Here is an 8855-nt window from a genome sequence, read left to right as displayed (position 1 = left end):
TTTAAACACAGAGCAACAGCAGCACACATAAGTAGCCGTAAATGACGCTAACCGCTAGCCTAGGAACAGGTTTGCAGGTATGATAGTTTAATAACAACACTATTGTAATAGTCCAAGGCAATTAAGGTTAATAGACCTCTTTTATTGTTCATTAAAGAAGCCTGTAGTCTTCATTACAGTTCTGGCTGTGTTCACCCTGGTGACACATTCAATGGACTTATGAGGAGAACTGTAGATGTGTCTTCACTTTAGCGTGTATAATGAACATATTATGCTACAGACCAACACAGATTTGCACTGAGATGGAGATCTGATGCTCTTCTATGGCTATAATGTCTGTGTTCAACAATACATTTAATGTCAAAAATTTGGGGTTGGTAAGACCTTTTAAAGTCTCTTATGCATGGTCACCAAGGCTGTTTATGTAAACAAAACACAGCAAAAACAGTAATATTATTATATATTGCTCCATTATATTACAGTCTTCAGTGTCACATGATCCTTCAGAAATCATTCTAATATGCTGATTTGGTGCTCAGGAAACATTTCTTATTATTATAAATGAAAAGGGTTGTGCTGCTTAATGCTTTTTTGGAAACCGTTTTCAGGATTCTTTGATGAATAAAAATCTAAATCTTTTGCAACATCATCTTGTAACAATCTTTTGGCACATTTAGCATAAACAAGTACATAGACACACACACAGACACAGACACACACACGCATGCATACACACACACACACACACACACACACACACACACATGAATGGTTGTGTGACTTTCCAGAAAAAAAAAAAACTAAGCAAAAATAATTATTAGCTCAGAAAAGTGAAGCTTTTGTTTGCAGATGCCACTTGGTTTGATATTGTTATATTTTGACATACTTTATATTTTGTGGAAACCGTGATATTTATCTTCAGGATTCTTTGAAAATAAAATGTTTATTTAAAATTGATGTTTTTTTTTTTGTAACAGTACAATTTTTTTGTCAATTTCAATCAATTTTATACATTCTCGGTGAATAAAAATATGAATTAAAAAAGTATTAATTAAAAAAATCTTACTGACCCCAAATTTTTGAACAATAGTGTATATTTTGTCATCAAAGCTATATAATTTATGTAGCGCCAGCATTACCAAATCGAATTGCAAAAAATAATAATTACTTATCATTTACTTATAATCTCTGCACCTAACATACATACACCTAAAATAACTGACAGGCACACAGCTTTCAGACTGGCTTAAAAATAAAATATAAAACAGATCCAGTGACAGATTCCTTTTTGGAGGGCTCTTAAAAGCATGAAATGGCCCACAACATCACAGATCAGAACTAAGAAAGAAAGAAAGAGATTAACATTTTTACAAAACACAATATACAGTACAGGAATCCTGCATGAATGTCTATAAACAGCATCATTGTTACCAGTCTTTTACACCAACACTGACATTTATAGTGCTACAGTCCTAGTGTTCTGATTATATCTGTCCATCAACGCTCAGTCTCCGTTTTTCTGCTACAGTATTCATCATCATTCATATTCACACTTCCATCTCGAGCGTGTGTACAAGTCCCTGCTTAATGTTGATGCATGAGCTTGAAATGTGGGTTTATTAGATTTCTACTGAACGCAGTTTATTTGATGACTTCATCGAGAAGTTTATTTACTCAGGGCGCAGGGGTTTTATTACAGACATTGATCAAAGTGATGGCACGCTTTGAGTGATCTGCTCACCCATAATCCCAAATTGTGAACGTGCTGTCGATGTAATAATCTGTAATGGCAGCATACAAGCTCTAGGGTGTCCAGATTGCATCCCTCATCACCTCTGCAAGTTGCCTTATATGACTTGTTTAATGAAAGCATTGGGTTAGAGGCGAGCAGTGACACCGATTGGAGTGGGGAAGAAAAAATAAAAACAGAACAGACGGGCACAGAGCTCTGGAGTGAAGACTAAGTGGCAGGCGAGGGGACACAGGAGCGAATTTACTAGGACAGGTTAACAGCTCACCTTGTGTTGAAACACCAAGCACAGAGACGCTATGTATCGAGTCTCAGTACTAGTGGGATAAACACCATTGAGTGCTACTGGCAGAGATTTTCAGCACTCAAAACATCATCCCTGAGGAGTCGGCATACAAAATAAATGCATACGATCACATGAACTAGAGCTGTTGAGACTGGGCATGCATGCATAAAACTGAAAAGTTTCTGGAGATAAAGAAATGCAATAAATCCCATGGTATTTTGACCGTGTTGGTGAAAACATATCTGAACTAGCTCATGTTACAACATCAATCATATTTGAGTGACTTAATTATTACATAAATGTGTTATAAAAAAGGAGAAACTGTATAAAAAGTGGAGAAATCATCAGGAAACATTTCAGTTTTCAAACACCCTTAAAGCATATAAAAGATTAAACATTTCGAGATTAAATGAGACATATATTTGGACATTAACTCTACACATGCATAAATATACAGTATATTTTGTAGAGCTCTATGGAAAACTAGATTCTGAAAAAAAGAAAGCAGCTCTTTTAGCAGCCTTCTGTAATGTTTATTATTTCATTATGACCTTGCTACTATTTATCTCTCTGATACATCAATTTTTAGATGAACCACCTTTTGCGTTCTGCTTTTTTTTTGACAAGGATTTTTCCCTCTTCACAGCCTTGAGTTCCTCAGACTCTTTTATTCCTCACCGACCGTCCTCAAGGGACTTTAGCTTCCTGAGCTGCATTTCTGACACATTGGATGGATTATAAGAAAGTCTTGAGTAAATCCTGCTCTCCGAGTCTCCGATTTGCATGCAGCCTATGTAGTGTCTTTGCTGACAAACCTGATTGGCGCCGCTTTAAAGTGATTGGCTCTGTGAACGCTGACAAGGCCAGTCCGTCTGGGTCTGGCAGGTTCATAGGATGCCACATTGCTGCGCTTCAGAGATTGAGAGACAGTTCTATCATGCCAGAAGACACTTTTGCTCTGGAGTGATGTTGAACAAGATTAAATCTCACCCTAACAATGACAGTCTTTCTCCTATCGCTCCGTTCTTGTCAATATCAGTTTGTTTGACAGGGAATAAGAAACTGAGCCTCTTAGAATCGGACTCGGGTCACGGCACCAACATTATCTTTAACGGTAACGTTGTGCATTGACAAAATCAAACCAAATCTTTTAATAATGATGAATTACCTGTCCCGTCATGGGCTTGAGTCATTTCGTGCATGATGGCAGAAGATAAGACGGTATATTTATTCAACTGGGCCGTTTTATTGACCAGATAGGAAGATGTTTGAGGGCAGGAGCAGAGCCTGGTGCAGTGGATGATAAAAGTTCAAAAATGAAGAATAATATCAGCTATAAAGTGAATTCAGAGTGATTTAAAATGGATGGAACATTCGTGAGTGATGGGGAGGTGGAACAGGTGAGGCACTGCCTGACTCAGTAGATAAATATGATAGAATATTTGCTGGATGACTGATGAGGTTTGATTCTTTCCATCTTTCCACAGGATTTGAACTGCAACTGTGAAAAAGTCAGGTACACCAACTCACACCTGCCGATCTGTATCTGAGTTAAGATGTTTTAATTGTAGAAAGTGCTGGGAGTAATGCATTTCAAAGTTAAAGACTTTATAGAATAATATTATTTTGGGAACACATAGGTAACACTTTTCAATTAGATTCCAGTTATTAATATTAATTTCTACATTGGAACTAATAACTTTACAACATTTGTTAATTTTAGTTAACATTAATATAATCAACTCCTAAAATGTGAAGCTGTATTAATGTTATATATAAAATAGTTGACTTTTTCAGGTAATAATATCTAATGTACTTAGTAAAGTTATAGAATAGCACCTTACTGTACAGTGTAACCACTAATATGTTATTTTGTATTAATGCATACAACAGGACCACATTTGCATTATGTAGAGAAAAAGTCATCAAATGCACTATTTATTAATATTTAATATTAAATTTGAATTAAATTAGTACTTAGTTTATAGTACTAAGTAAAATGCTTAATATTTTAGTATTTCAGGAATATGATAAATCTTACATTGGCAACTAGATTAAATAAAATAAGTTCATATATATTTAAGTTTTATATTTAGTTTTTATTTCAAGTAATATGTATTATTTGTGTGTGTGTGTGTGTGTGTGTTAGTTAATGATAATACCCTGGACACCAAACTTTCAATGCCACTGATCTGAGGCATGACTGTGCATAAATGATCTTGTAATAAAAAATAGGGAAGTCTCTTCCAGTAATTGTAACCACAGACCTACCAGTACCTAAGTCCTGAACCCAAGGTTTAAAAAATGCTTATTCTCTTCCGAGTTGTAGGATTGCAATCCAAACAGCTTTACTGAGTTTTTAACTTAACTCTCAAAATTCAGTATGAGTTCTTCTGGTCATTTCTCCTTCATTAACATCATTATTAGTCTTAATGTCTCTCTTACGGCTTTTTGAGAGATCTCACCTGCGTTTGTCTGCTTCCTGGACGACAAACACAAACCTTCCTTTGTGACTGGAGCAAGGCGATCATTGAGAGCGTGCTCGTTTAACTGCCTCTGCGCTGTTGAGCCATCAACAGATATTAATTAAATCTCAAGTTGTCATGGAGACGGTCATGCTCGAGAGTAACACATTACAAGTACGTAACAAATTAATTTTATTTGGTGGTGGCAACTGAATAGGCCTCTGTCATCACACGGCTATTTAAAACAGCTTAAGTTGCAGTATCCTATGACAGACGCTGCCCACATGAGTGAGGCACATTGAGAAATCATTAAAAACCACTAAAGTTTTAAGTAGCGAGATATTGCTAATTGCTAAAAGAAGCGTTGGACACTTCATAAGTTTATTGCATTGGTTGGCTGCAGATATCTAAATGTGGAGTCTCATAACGAGGTCCCAGACCTGTACTTTGGGCCAGGGAACAAAATATTGGGTCAAGATCACAGAATATTGGTCTTCTTCTGCATACGGTTTGAAGTCACACCTTCAAGTGTTCAGTCTCTTGGCGTCCCAACACAGAAAGTGCATCTGGTACATCAAACTACTCCTGATTTAAAAACCCAAATGCCTAACCTTAAAAACCCAGAGAACATCATCAATATCAGCACTTCACGACCCACTTTCACAGTTAGCGTTCCTGGTTTCATCAGATCACTCTCTGATATTAGCATTAACCCACTTTTCTGTGTACCGGGAGGTCTCGGGAGGAGCCGAGTGGCAGAATGTCACAGAAATGTCATCATCAGACCGCCTGAAACTTTCTCCGGCTGAAAATCACAGCGAGTGTCCGTCGAATGCATTAGACGGGGAAGTGGTCGGGTTTTATGGCTACGTGTATATGGAACAGTCTGCCTGCTTCATACCTCATTATACACCGTCTCCGAGCTGATCCCTTGAGTGTGAGACTCAGTAAGAGAGTGAGACAAAACAGCTAGAAGCAGAATTTTAAACAGTTGCCGATCACCGTGACCTTGTCCTAGATTGAGTTGAATTTCTTCATACCGTTGCTTTCCTTTTAATTTTTCCTTTAATTGAGCATCCTAATATAATGCAATGATTAGGCCCCTATATGAAGATATATGAATATATTTGTTGATGTTTCTTTTCATGGATCAATTAAAGCATATTTTTGTACACCTGTTACCTCATTAACGTGAATGCTAACTCACCACAAATTAAGTTTGGAAGCCAATGGCTTTTGGATGTGTGTTCAATAAGATTAACTTTGGATTTTCAGACACTATTGTATTTATTCATAGGATATTTCTGAAATAAAAAAAAAAACTGTTGAAATAGTAATTTTAAATAATGCATTTCAGATATTATTATCAATTACCTATATGCATGTTATCCTAAAAATATTGATTTTTATCGATTTTAATAAATGCTTGAAATTCTACTTTTAGAAATGTTAATATAATATAATATTTAATTAATGATAGAAGAATAAACTGTTTGCTATGTAGAACACTCTATTTTTCCTATTGATCCTATTTTTTTATTTCCCCTATCAGGGAATAATAATAATAATAAAATAAATAAATAATAATAATAAAGCATAATTTGCAAATATTCTGTAATTTATTTGGCGCAAAACCTTTGTGTGACTGGTGATCTTTGAATTGCAATTCAACATCCTGGTTGTAACAGACCGAAAGTTTAGCTTAATCCTGTTTAAGACCGTAAATTACCAGCTAAAACCAGCAACCAGAACATTGCAGATTCAAACCTGACTGACAGCAAAAGAAACCAAGCACCTTGTCGAATTTAAGCTACATTTTATCAACCCTGCAGTCAGTTCCTTATTTTCTAGAACTGATTAAAGTTTTAAACACCTTACAGAAAGTAATCAAAAGTTTGTGCTGAGAGTGTGAACTTCATCCATTCGTGACAGTGGGTTATGGAGAGCGCAGTGCGGCAAAAGCAATGCTTTTCTTTCTTGAAAGCCTTTGGATTAAGTAATTTGTTCCTGAGCTTGCTTTCCACGCAGAATATCTCATGAGAACAACATTTGTTTAATTCTTTCGTAAAGGGCAGCAGTAATGTAATATCCTATCAGAACAATTCAACCCTGCTATGTCACACGTTAAGGCACGTTTTTGTTTACTTAGCTATTTACAGTACGTTCAGCATTTTCCATTTATCTTTTTTACCATTCAAGTTACTTGTATTTACTGCAGCCAGAAGAATAAGATATCAAATCATGTTATTCATTCTGATCTATTTCCTTTCTTCCCACATCAAGTTTGTCATCAAGAGTCCTTTCTTAAGTCTGTACAGAAATTAGCATCACTCTTTTCAACCGAACATAATTCTCAAAGCAACATCTTTCACTAAAGTGAGCTTAAACCTCGCTACACAATCCCATCTCGATTTCCAAAAAGGCTGCGAGCTGACATGCTCTTTGAGCCCATGCTTCGGCTATCTGATGCTTTTCTAAAGATCCTGGGAATGAATGAGCTTTGATGAATATGCTTATGATTCAAGTGGGACTAATTACATGAGCCAATTAGTTTTCAGACATGGTCAAATAGATGGCCATTAACTTTATTATGATTTAGGTATGCTAGAAGCAACGTAATCGGGCCTGTGTGAATAATGCATTATTGGTTTGTATACCCCATGATGGAGGTTATTTTGAAGCGACAGCACTTGAATATAGAATATGCAGGTTTCCAAATCACAAGACTTGAACAAACGGGCTTAAAAAGCTTCTAGGCAAGTGTAATTAGTATCGTAATCAATCATGCTTAACTTCTAAATGAACTTTGATACGATGAATTCCATGATCCTCTGCCACTCGCTGTGGTGAAAAAGTGGATTGTCAGCTGTGACAAAAAAATCACTTCTTTTCAGTCAACAAACCGCTGCTAGCTGTTGCAAAAACAGTTCAATTAAAATTACAAAGACACGCGTCCATCTTTCCCAGAAGGGACAGAGCGAGAAGTGTAGATTCACATTTTACACTGACAGCCTGTTAATGATAATGCTAAATGATAACTAGTAGAATATGAGTTAACACATTTCTGGTTTGGTTTTAGCCTTACCGTGGATGCTGTGGGGGACAAAAAAAGCAGAACTAGACTGAACCCATATTATACAAGCAAGTCCAAATTATGCTGTGACAGTTTTTATACCAGAGAGGGTCCATATAGTTTAGGGCCCCACAAACCTAAATGCATGTATGTGTGTGCGGTAGAAGTAGACATGAGCTCACAGTAAAAAAAAAAAAAAAAAAAAAAAGATTTTTCCAAAAACGAAACAATGAATATTAGAGTATATTATACAAGAAAATATTGTTCCACTTCCAAATTTCACAATTATTTCAATGTTAGCCTACTTGCCATCTCTTTGCGAACCAGGAACCAACTTCAGCTGCACCAATAATAAAGTTAATTAATCTTGATCTCAAATACAATTGTATTATTACTTATACTATTACTGAATGGTTTTCAGCTTTATGTGGTAAAATAACTGAATAGATAAAAAAGCAAAGGTCTCATCAACATTATAATTACCTATGGCAGAATCACTCCTTTAGGCTAAAATATATGATAAGAAATCTTTAACTAAATGCTTAATGAAAAAATATATATATATATATATATATTTTATATATATCCAAAAACGTTTTTTTTTTTTTAAATCTTTTCAAACACTCACACTGTAAAAAATCCAACTCGAAAAAGGTTCAAATTACTGTTTTTGTTTTGTTGGCTCAGCAAATTTCTATGGAAAAGTCAGTAAAACGATGTTTAATACATTTATTCAACCTAAACCAAGTTTCTTTCCATAAACTTAAAAAGTTTAGTTTTGTGAACAAGGTTTTGCAAGTTCATCCAAAAAAATTTGGCCAACTTATTAAGTTAAGTTAGGAACTGCCCTCCCACTAGCAAATACTAATGCCATTTGTTTATGGGACATTGAAGAAAAATGGTTGTTTGGTTATTTTTTTTAATAACTTCATTGTGCCAAATGTAATAGTGTTAATAATAGCAATATATATATATATATATATATATATATATATATATATAATATATATTTTTTATTGAGTCTGGAAATAAAGTATTAGTGAATAATATTATTACTAAATTAAATCATGCCCACTGTATAAATTATAATATATTGTATAGTATATTGTGCACAGCAGTATATTGTGAACTCAGGAAATTATGCTGCCTTCACGTGCTATTGTAATTTAAGTGAGGCAGCATTAAATTGGCGGAGGAAGACTTTTACTGTGAAGTTCGTTAGAGGGCGCCGCATAATACCCTCAAAGACAGAACAGAACACAATTAGCCTAATTAGGAGTT

This window comes from Barbus barbus (genome assembly GCF_936440315.1).
Source record: "Barbus barbus genome assembly, chromosome: 24".
Lineage (NCBI taxonomy): Eukaryota > Metazoa > Chordata > Actinopteri > Cypriniformes > Cyprinidae > Barbus > Barbus barbus.
Note: the sequence above shows the minus strand (reverse complement) of the source record.